The sequence below is a fragment of the Cetorhinus maximus genome, chromosome 6 (assembly GCF_964194155.1).
Source record: "Cetorhinus maximus chromosome 6, sCetMax3.hap1.1, whole genome shotgun sequence".
In the NCBI taxonomy this organism is placed as follows: domain Eukaryota; kingdom Metazoa; phylum Chordata; class Chondrichthyes; order Lamniformes; family Cetorhinidae; genus Cetorhinus; species Cetorhinus maximus.
In genome coordinates, this window is record NC_135884.1 from 108,115,953 (window position 1) to 108,128,150 (window position 12,198).

The 12,198-nt window shown below is 42.9% G+C and overlaps 1 protein-coding gene and 1 long non-coding RNA gene across 6 annotated transcripts in view; one reads left to right on the forward strand and one right to left on the reverse strand.

Annotated features, from left to right (window-relative positions):
- The window catches only part of rbl2 (retinoblastoma-like 2 (p130)), a 178,496-nt gene that overhangs the window by 113,954 nt on the left and 52,344 nt on the right, over positions 1-12,198 (reverse strand). The window lies entirely within an intron of this gene.
- LOC144682030 (uncharacterized) overlaps positions 1-12,198 on the forward strand; it is a 50,989-nt gene that overhangs the window by 38,118 nt on the left and 673 nt on the right. The window lies entirely within an intron of this gene.

The following is a 12,198-nucleotide window of genomic DNA, read 5'->3' on the forward strand; positions in this document are numbered from 1 at the left end:
GGAATTTGATATCTGTTGATGTCAAGAACTCCTTCAAAAGGATTTACTGAAAACTGCATTGGGCCGAACATTTGCATTTCTAGAAGGCTACCTCTCAAGTGGACATAGAAAGTCTACTAGGATGATAGTTACATGGAAGGGTGTTCTTCCTATCTCATCAAGATGGATAATGGATATTCAGGAGTTAATGGCTGGGACATTACAGAATCCAACCCCTCAGCTATGAAACAAAAGTCAGGCACAGTTCAGACATCAGCTAAACAAACACCTTCTGAAATCATTATGGGGAGAGAGATCCTGTGACTGAAATAACCATGTTTGAAATCTCTACTACAGCAGGCAAGCTGCTGAAACAGTAAACTAGAAAAGCTGTCAATGAAGCAGTAACAAGCTTTCTTCGCTTCTCTTTCCAAGTTAAGGCCCTATCTCTACTCTAGTTAAAAATCCAGCACAGAGGTAGTGAATTTCCATTAAAAGAAGCCTCAGATGCAAAAATCGTCAAATTCTGGAAAAGACAGATTATGTTTTAAAAAGAAATTGTCTTCAGCAATTGCAGTTTTACGTGGGCTCCAACGTCTGAAATCCCAAGACCATCATGGAGAAAATTCTGCCCCAGCCAATGACTCAAACAGTGAATTCTCAATGTTTTTTACCTTTCAGCATTGAACTTTAATTTGGTTAAGGAAGTAACTATCTATAGTATAATTTATAAATTTTGCCTGCTTGCGTGTATGTGCATGTGTGTTGCGAAGGTTGAGACCTGGGTTTACATTTTAAATATTTTTACATCTTTACGTGGGTGGGTTTTCCACTTAATAAAACTAACCCCTCTTCGTTTTAAACTCAAGAAAGCTTGCCAGGCTAGTTTCTCTGTAATAGCACATAAATGGCTAAGCACTGACAGTTCATCTTTCCAAATATACAAATGCCGTGTTATGGTCAGACTTGAGTGGTAAACTAGGGAAGTCATTTTTACCCCTCCTCACGCGGTTATAGCAATAGCAATAACAAAAACAAAATTATGGGGTTCATAATGAAAAGCTGACATCCATAATGCTGATACACATCATGTCTGAGGACTGTTCTTTATAAATTCTTTTTTCTTTTATTCTTCCCTGGGTTGTGGGCATCGCTGGCAAGGCCAGCATTTGTTGCTTATCCCTAACTGCCCTTGAACTAAGTGGCTTGCTAGACCAGTGCAGAGAACAGTTAAGAATCAACCACATTGCCGTGGGTCTGGAGTCACATGTAGGCTGGACTAGGTAAGGATGACAGATTTCCTTCCATAAAGGACATTAGCGAACCAGATGGGTTTTTACAGCTATAATAGTTGTTATGGTCACCATTCCTGAGACTAGTTATTTTTTTTCCAAATTTATTGACTGAATTTAAATTCCACCAGCTGTCATGGTGGGATTTGAACCCATGTCTCCAGAGAATTAGTGTGGGCCATTGGATTACAAGTCCAGTGATATTACCACTACACTATCATCTCCCCATACTGCACATAGTGTGAGATAATATCCTGAAAAGTTTGTGGTACTGAGTTTGTGGTACACAATAGCTACGTGCTGGGCTCGTTAAGAACCCAATGTTAGTGAGGTCCTTGTCCCAAAATGCATTTTCAGTGCTTCAATAGCACCCACATCAAATGGACACTGCACAGTTGACCCACTCAACTATGTTGGTATGTGTCCTTTAATTGGTAGTTGCATTAACAGCTGCATGTTGACCTAGTAATTTCATTATTTATTTTACAGCGGCTTTGAGTTTCGCAATTACAGCTATCCACATCTACAACTATTTAAATTATACCACATCTGTCATCTATATATGTGCAAACTGCCTAAACAGAATTTGTGAGTATTATGGTGGCCTGCCCTCTCTGCCAGCTGGTTCTGGAGGATAATGTGTAAGATCAGAGAAGGCATGCCACAGTTGTAGCAAACTGATTACAAATGGATACACCTTCTGCAATCTTTCTCTGTAAGGGCCTAACGGGATAAAACTAAGCAGGAGAAACTCCGCCTCCAACCAGTGGCAGAAAGGGACCTGTTCACTGATCATCATATACATGTAGTATACTCTGTGGCACTCTGTGTTGGATTTGTGCTTGATATTTGTTCCTTGCAACATTTCATAGGCACACATTAACATGACAGAAATACAGGCCAGAATCCTGCTGCTAGCTGAGTGGAGGCTGCTTTGGAGGTGGTGTGGGGACCAGGAAAATAGCAGAAAATTCCATCAAGACAACTCCCTGACACTGTGCCACCTATAGGCGAGTTTTCCATGGGCAGGTTACCATGGGGATCGGCAGCCAATTAGAACAATTAGGGGTCCATTCAAGGGCCACTTTCTCATATCGATGAAACTTTCCTGGCATCCAATGGGCCCCCTGCTAAGCTTGGATCCAGGCAATGATTTGGAGGGGGCCTCCTGGAAGATCTCCCTTGCTGGCACATCGCTGACCCAAAGAGCTCAAATTCTCTGCCACAGAGGGTGGTAAATGCTCCATCATTGAATATATTCAAGGCTGGAATAGACAGATTTTTGGTCTCTTAGGGAATCAAGGGATATGAGGAACAGGCGGCGAAGCGGAGTTGAAGCCCAAGATCAGCTGTGATCATATTGAATAGCAGAGCAGGCTCGAAAGGCCATATGATCCTATTTCAAGTGTTCTTGTGGGGCCCAGAAATGATCCTGGTGCACAAAGATCTTACAGGTTCAGAAGATTCAGAGTGCAGTGCTAAAACATGGGCATGGCTGTGCATTTGAAAAGAGTGGAAAGATACCAGAGGACTGTGTATTCTGCGTCTCTATAGATTCATCAATTCTGCCGCTATGATGCATTGTAAGGGACAAAGGGATGTCAAAGTGGGTCCTAATTCTTTTTTAACTGTTTTTTTTTAAAGGAATCCTGGTGACAAGAGTCCCTCTAATAATGTAAGTTCGATGAAAACAATGAAGTAATCCAGAAACTACGGGGGGAGAAACATAGGCTCTATAAGTTTTACCTCAATGCCAAGTCATCACTATCCAAGCACGATGCCCATTGAAACATCCGCAGGACCGTCCAATGCAAGCTCAGAGAGATGCAAGACACTTTGCTGAATCAGAAAGCACATGAACCTCAGTCAGATGCAGACAGAAGAACTGGAAGAGAATCTACGATGCTCTGAAGCCTGCCTAGCAGGCCAAGTCCACTGGTTCATCACCAATCCTTAGGGCTCCCAGGTCAACACGGCTCATAGAAAAAGCTCAAATTCTAGGAGGACGGGTAGAGCACTTTAGCCACATCCTCCATCGGCCTTCGTCCATCAATGAAGAAGCGGGATGCCACAGGTTGCCATCAACTCCTCTCTTAATGACCCTCCCACGCGGTTAGAAACGGCAATTACAATCAACTACTGTCTAGCGGCAGAGCTCCAGGAGCTGATGTTATCCCCACTTAAGCTTACAAGGCTGGAAGTCAATGTTGTTCAAGAAGCTCACTGGACTTTTTCAGTCTCTGTGGGAGCAAGGAACCATCCCGCAAGAATACAAATATGCCATCCAGAGTTCTAAAGAAGAGTCATATTAGACGCAAAACATTAACCCTGTTTCTCTCTCCACAGATACTGCCAGGCCTGCCTGATTTTTCCAGAACTTTCAGTTTTTATACAAAGATGCCTCCATTGTCCACATGTACAAGCTGGAAAAAACTCGCCAATCTTTGGACAGTCATAGAGGAATCTCACTCCTCTCCATCATTGTCTTCGCCAGAGTCCTTCTGAACCGCTTAGTGCAATGACGTGACCAGGATTGGCTGCCAGAAAGTCAGTGTGGTTTCAGAAAAAGCCGAGAAACCACTGATATGTTGTTTACAGTTAGACAGCCCAGAAGAAATGCCAAGAACAGAATTTGGGCATCTAACCCATGTTTGATGACCTGACCAAGGCTTTTGACAGTCAGCCATAAGGGCTTTTGGAAGGTAATGGAGAAATTTCGCAGCCTTGAGAAATTCATCACAATGGTTCAACAGTTCCATGATAGCATGCTTGCGCATGTCCTGGATAATGCAATGTCTTCTGACCTATTTCCAGTCACTAATGGAGTTAAACATGGCTGTATACTAGCGGCAAGTCTTTTCAGCATGTTTTTCTCTGCCATGGTTTCCAATGCCTTCCATGATCATCATCCTGGCATCGAAATAGGTTTCACAATGAGCAGCTTCCTGTCCATCTGGAGAGGACTCTAGGAAAAATCAAGATCTTCTGGGACGTACTTTGCGATTTACTGTTTGCCGATGACTGTGCACTAGCTGTTGGTTCAGAAGACATGCAACGGAACATGGATTTGTTCTCCAATGAATGCCTCAACTTTGGCCTCACGACTAGCACAAAGAAAATTGAATATACCGTCCCGCTCCAGGAAAGCCCTATCTCAAGCCCAAGGTTTCAGTCTATAACCAGAACCTGTCAGCATTGGATATGTCCACTTATCTTGGCAGAACACTCCCTCAAGTTTTCTATATTGATGACAAAACACATACAAGAATTGCCAAAGTGATTGGAGCCTTCCGCAGACTTTGAACATCAGTCTGGGGATGATGAGGGGTAAGTCTGCCTACTAAATTGAAAGTCTATGCAGCAATAGTCCAGCCCACTCTGCTCTACACAACTGCAACTTGGACAATGTATCAGCGTCATGCCAAAAAGTTCCGCTACTTGCACTTGAGCTGTCTTCGGAAGCTTCTGAATATTAGATGGCAGGACAAAATACCAGACACTGAGGTGCTCATCCGAGCTGGCATGTCAAGCATCCACACCATATTGAGACAGTCACAACTGAATCAGGCTGGTCATGTAGCCAGAATGCCTGATGCTTGCTTACCGAAGCAAAATCTTCTAGGGGAACTTGAGCCTGGGTTGCACTCTCAGGAAGTCAAAGGAAACACTACCAGGACATTCTACAGGCTTCACTTTGATATTGACTTAGAGTCCTAGGAGAAGCTCGCCCAGGATTGCAGCACCTGGTGCAACCAAATAAAAATGGTGCGGCCTCCTTCAAAAGCACATAACAGAGGCAGAAAGAAAACGCAAGGAGAGGAAATCCCGAGCCAGGGACTTGTTTAAAACTCAATCATCTGTGGTATCTTGTCCTATTTGCAGAATTTTCCAGGCCCAGATGGACATCAACAATCAGCTATGGGCCCACCAGAACCCTACCAAACACCCCAGATATTGAACATGGTCATCTTTGCCTCGGAGGATGAACAATGGAGGATAACATAAGTAGATTAAAGATGCACAGTTTTGAAAATTACTGAGTGAATTGTTTCCGTTTCACTGCCATGTAACAAAATTATTGGTCAGGCATTTTAATTGTGATACTGGCGACGAATGCCATAAGTTCCACCACTTAATCCTCCAGAGGTACATTTATGCCACAGTTTTCTGGAAATTTTCCTCAGTGAGCTGAGTGGCAGATCGGGTGGGGCACAGCAAGACCCCAAAGTAAAAGTCCATTGTGATGTGATGCCTATTCAGGCCTGGACATTTTTAAAGTAGATGTTTGAAGGTTGAACTTATGAGTAGAAACAAGCATAAATTCAAAATATAGAGAGCTCGTTTCTTAAAGTCTGTTTTACATCTGTTTGGTTTGTCCATTAGATAGAGGGCAGACAACCCTTTCCATTGAAGTTGTACAAATAACACAGAAACCAGAGGCTTTTAGTCTTCAACTGTTCATTCCATAATGCATGTGCTATTTCTGATTTACTGCTTGGTTTTTAATAAGGTGTAAAAGGGCACACTGTGATCGCTAACAGCAATATTCACATACATAGGATTAAAGATCTGAATTACTTTTAAAGAAGTCGCAATGGGACAGTAGTTAAAAGACAAACTGCTCCCTCCACACACATACAAGTTGTCTTGTTTTACACTTCGCACAAGTGAACCTAGACAATGTAAGAACGGTACTATTCAATAGTAAAGAAGAACCAAATGAGGGCAACACAATTATTTCTAAATTTAAACAATAAACTAAAACAGTGCCATTCTGTAATGGTTTACATTATTGTGGCAACTACAGTGATATTAATTCTGCAAACTCGCCATAGCTTTTAGTAATGGGGGGAGAATTGGCAGAGCTATGATACTTAGCTGTTGACTTTTTTGACAAGGGTATTCATGGGGTAGTACAAAGTCTCAGCAAATTATGGCATGGTGTAAGCAATGGCTTGAGGTTCATACCATAATTTTATAGAATTTCTGCAGTATAATAATGACATGTACCACAGATGCGCCACTATAATGCAAATTTCAGGCAAATTACAGCCCAATTATGTTGTTGTTTCATGACATTTTGCAATGAAAATGACAAGGGATTTTCTTCCATCTAAAGTCTGCACCTGAATTATGTTGCAACCCTTGCTTGATTAGTCATTCATTATCTATTTGCAAAAGTTACTTAGATAGAGGAGCCCAGCTGAGTTTGAAAAAGTTAAGCTTCTAAACGTGACCTGGTACACTACAGAAAACCATTACAACAGGCAAATGGAACAGAGGTTGTGACTGTGAATTCCTTAGATGAGTGCTTGGGCTGGATTTTTACGTGTTTTCGGGGAAGAGGTGGGGGGGGGGGGCATGTAAAATAGGTTGGGTGTCCAGTCCACTACCTTCCGACCCACCCCTGAGCTCACGCCAAAACATGGTAGGGAGGCAGGTGCTGATATTTAAATAAATAATTAGGGGTCAAGTGAGCTTGCTAACAAGCCAATTGACCTGATAAAATGCTGCCCGTGCCATAATATGGTTGCTGTAGGCAGTTGGGCGGGTGTAGGCAGGCCATTTTGATAAGAAAGTTTATTAAAATGGTGATGGGGGGGTACTATCTTCAGGGGTGCCCTTTGTGCATCGCGAGACAGCCCCACCCCCACCTAAGCTAGTACCTCTTCTTTCTTCCTACCTACCTGTTCTCCAAAACAATACCCCCACCCCCTACCCCCCTGCCCCACCTCCCAAGGTTGGCTAAACATTCCCTGCCCAAAACCCGGACTTACTGGACTCCGGGGTCCATTGGGCCTTCTTGGGACTTGTTGCAGTCCTGGAAGTGCCCACTAATGAGATCTTGGCACTGTCGGTGCTGTTGGAGCTGCCAGCCAATCAGATTGGCCCCGCGTAATGTGCAGCTTCTTGAATCTAATCTCGTTAGTTGAGTGTGAGGGGTTGATCACTAAATGCCCATCAGGCCACAGAAAATTCTCTATCAGGCTGTAATTCATAAATAGAGCTTTGTGTGAACGATAAAATATCGCTAGGTTAGTTTTTACCCACCACAATGACGAGTTTGGTTTGATCTGAAGGTCATCACTTGAAGATTTCAGTGGAATTCAGCCATATCAGTTAGCTGTACAATACCCCCAAGTGTGGGTTAATTCACTTTATGGTGAGTAATGCAGCACTCTGAAACAGCTCATTAATTATGCAAAATAGCTTATATTACTTCCAGTGGTAAATTATTTACTCACATATGCTGACATTAAGTCTATTAACTTACAGGAAATAACTTTCGTATATCAAGGGATTATGAGGGAATGATAAAACCCTAATTCCAGGGGCCAAACAATTATTGAAACTATTTCAAAACCTTCATTGCACTATCTTCCCACCCTCAGCCATATCACTATTAGGAGGCGCTAGAGCCAAGAGGTTTGGGAGGGAAAGTTGTCAGGCAAATTGCCCCTGCACCCCATTCACACATTCTGCAAAACTCTTCCTTCTCCCAGTTTCCATTCAGAGTAACAACTTTTATAAATAGGTTCTGTTAATCATAATTAATTTCATGCAGTTGTTTGATTTCATATTTTACTTAGTGCTGATTCCTAATAGTATTGAAAAAGGCCTCTGAATAAGTCATGTGCCTATCCACTCGAGCGCAGTTGACATGATGCTAAGAGAAAAACATTGGAGGCATGAGGTGTAGGAAGGAAATTTACCACTAAATTTGCAAGAGGGGTTAAATGAAATTCTACAATTGTCCTTTAAATGAGAACATTGCTGGAGGTGTAGTGCTTTCAATATTAATCGTGTTCTTTATTTAATTCTCTTGTATCTTGTTGGAGAATTTATTTTAATGATATGTGCTAAGCTATTTATTGAGTGATATTGCTGAATCAGCAGGTTTAAAGGGAGGCTTGTGGGGGAAACCTGTGATTGACATACTTGAGTGCTATCCCAGTGACTACCTATCCAGGGTATGCAGTGCTAACATATGAACATTTGAATTAGGGCAGAAGTAGGCCATTTGGCCCCTCGGGTCTGCACTGCCATTTGATAAGATCATGGCTGATCTGACTGTGGCTTCAACACCAATTTCCTGCCTACCCCCGATACCCTTTGACTCCCTTGTTCATCAGGAATCTACCTACCTCTGCCTTAAAGATATTCAATGACTCTGCCTCCACTGCTCTCTGGGGAAAAGAGTTCCAAAGATTCACAACGCTCAAGAGAAAAAATTTCTTCTCATCTCAGTCTTAAATGGGAGACCCTTTATTTTTAAACTGTGTCCCCTAGGGGACACAGGGGAAACATCCTTTCAGCATCCACCCTGTCAAGTCCTCTCAGCATCTTATACATTTCAAGAAGATCACCTCACAATCTTCTAAAGTCCAATGGATACAGGCCCAGCCTGTCCAACCTTTCCTCATAAGATAACAACCTCCCATCCCAGAATCTGTCGAGTGAACCTTCTCTGAACTGCTTCTAATGTATTTACATCCATTCCTAAACAAGGAGACCAAAACTGTACACAGTACTCCAAATGTGGTCTCACCAATACTCTATATAACTGTAGCAAAACATCCCTCCTTTTATATTCCATTCCCCTTGCAATAAATGATAGCATTCCATTTGCCTTCCTTGCTACACCTGCATCACTTGCTACACCTGCACACTAACTTTTCCTGATTCATGTACCTGGACACCAAGATCCCTCTGTACCTCAAGAGTTCTGCATTCTCTCTCCATTTGAATAATATGCTGCTTTTGTATTCTTCCTGCCAAAGTGGAAAAGTTTGCATTTTCCCACATGATACTCCATCTGCCAAACTTTTGCCCACTCACTAATCCTATGTCCCTTTGCAGACTCCTTATGTTCTCTTTGCAACTTATTTTCCTACCTATCTTATTGCCATCCACAAATTTAGTAACCATATATTCGGTCCCGTCATCTAAGTCACTGATACAGATTGTAAATCTTTGAGGCCCCAGCACTGATCCCTGTGGCACTCCACTCGTTATATCATTGAGTACCTTCCCTGCTCAATAGAAGAGATGAACATATGGTCCCCTGAGCTCTCCATCACTGTGGTGTCATGTGTGGCTCTACTGTAGACTAATTATTAGGACCAATTGCTATGATTAGTACCCAACTCCATAACTTTTGTAACATGAGACTACCAGGATGGTGGAAAGTAAACTAGATGGAGCTTAGTCTTTTTCATTTTTGTTTTAATTATTCTTTGAAGGGATGTGGACTTTGCTGGCTAGGCCAACGTTTGTTGCTCATCCCTAATTGCCCTAGAGAAGCTGGTGGTGAGCCGCTTTCTTGAAATGCTGCAGTTTGTCTGGTGCTGTGAGAAAGAGAGTTCCAGAATTTTGACCCAGCGACAGTGAAGCAACGGCAATATAGTCCCAAGTCAGGATGGTGAGTGACTTGGAGGGGAACTTACAGGTGGTGGTGTTCCCATGTGTCTGCTACACTTGTCCTTCTAGGTGGTAGGAGGTCATGGGTTTAAGGTGCTGTCAAAAGAGACTTGACAAGTTGTTGCAGGGCATTTGCTGCCACTGTGTGTGATGGAGGGAGTGAATGTTTAAGGTGGTGGATAGGGTGCCAAATATTGGGCTGCTTTGTCCTGGAGGCTGTTGAGCTTCTCGAGTGTTGGAGCTGCACTCATCCAGACAAGTGGACAGTGTTCCATCACACTCCTGACTTGTGCCTTGTAAATAATGAACAGGTTCTGGGGAGTAAGGAGCGACTTGCTACAGAACTCCCAGCTTCTGACCTGCTCTTGTAGCTACAGTATTTATGTGGCTGATCCAGTTCAGTTTCTGGTCAATGGCAACACCCATGGCAGGCTTGTTCCACTCGTGGCCCACAGGCCACCCATTTATTTGGCCCCCAGAGCTGATGTTCAAAATGCCACTAAGACAGATAAATAAAATTCAAGATATTGCAAGGCAGCAGTGAATGTGCTGAGGGATGCTGGAGCCTGGAGTGTGATTACTCCAAGGGCTGGTAGAGCCCGGGGAGTGAATGCGTTGAGGGCTGCTGGGGCCCGTGCAGCAAACATTTGTCGGGGCTGTAGCGTGTGGAGAGAACGTGCAGCGAGGCAGGACCCAGGGAGTAAAGATGCGGCAGGGCCAAAGACAGAGAAAGAGCGCATGTGAGAGTGTGTGTGTGTGTGTGTGTGTGTGAGAGAGAGAGCAGGAAGAGAGAGCGTGTGTGTGTGTGTCTGTGAGAGAGAGAGAGCGGGAAAGGAGAGTTAGCATGTGTGTGAGAGAGAGAGAGCAGGAAGAGAGAGAGAGTGTGTGTGTGTGTGAGAGAGTGGGAAGAGAGACTGAGTGTGTGTGTGTGTGTGTGTGTGTGTGTGCGCGCGCGTGCGCACGCATGGGTCGGAGTTGAGGGGGGGAATGAGAGTGAGTAAGAGACTGTGTGTCCCTGGCTCACTCCCAGTCCCAGCATTCTCAGTCACCCTCACCCCAAACACTAACACATGCTCTCACAGTGGGTGAGGGTGAGTAAATAAACACTCTGATACAGGGAGTGAACCAGACACAGACAGACTCAGCCTCTTCTATCTAATGGTCATTTTTATTAATTACTCATTTTTTGAAAATATAAATTTATTGCTTTGACATTGCTTTATTTTTGCTCACTAAGTTGTTTCTTTTCTTCATGCTCAACCTTTTTTTTAAAAAAATGAATGTATCTTTCTGAAATCTTCTCATCGGCCCATTGAGTGTGAAAAAATAGGAATGTGGCCTCCACGCAAAAAAGTTGGACAAGCCTGCCCCAGGATGTTAATAGTGGGGCATTCAATGATGGTAATACCACTGAATGTTAAAGGGAGATGGTTAGATTCTCTCTTGTTGGAAATGACAATTGCCTGACATTTGTCTAGCACAAAATGTTACTTGTCACTTATCAGCCCAAGCTTGAATGTTGTCCAGGCCAAGCTTGAATGTTGTCCAGGCCAAGCTTGAATGTTGTCCAGGTCTTTCTGCATATGGACAAGGACTGCTTCAGTATCTGAGGAGTTGCAAATGGTGCTCAACCTTGGGAATTTTCGCTGATGATTGCACATTCTGACCTTATGATGAAGGGAAGGTCTAGCTAGAATGAAGCAGCTGAAGTTGATTGGGCCCAGGACACTACCCTGAGGAATTCCTGCAGTGATGTCCTGGAACTTAGATGGTTGACCTCCAACAACCACAACCATCTTCCTTTGTGTTAGGTATGACTCCAACCAGTGGAGAGTTTCCCCCCTGAAACTCACTGACCAGATCTGTCAAGGCTCCTTGATGCTGCACTCGGTCAAATGCTGCCTTCATGTCAAGGGCAGTCACCCTCACCTCACCTCTTGAGTTCAGCTCTTTTGTCCTTGTTTGGACCAAGCAATTTAGCCAAAAAATTAGCAATTCCAATCTTGCAAAGTTAAAACCTTTTTCAACTTGACAACCAAAATAGTTCACATTAAAAATAAGGTATCAGTTTTAAGTTGCAGCCTACACTTAAAACACACATATTTAAATTTATGAGTTTATTCTTCTTGTCACCAAGTTAGCAGGTCTGAGAAAATTTATACAAAGCTAACTGCAGCTTCAGCCCATGCTATCAGAGATTCAAAAATGTAAGAGTTGTGAGGTAAATGTTTTCACAGCTGTACTGCAAAGCCAAACATTGACTTTTATGATAATTTACACATGCTTAATTTGAAGGCTTGGCACTATCTTGAGATTTTCATAAAAATCAAAAATGAACAGCTATCATTTTCATTCAATTTCCTGTTAAAATCAGCAGGAATTCTATCATTAGAGCTCTACTTTCCCCCCCAATTGTTTCCCCAATCAGTGTTCGGCAAATGATTTTAAAAGATGTTACTGTTTGATTTATTCTTTCAGTTGCAGTAAAAAGAAAATATGTTGGCTT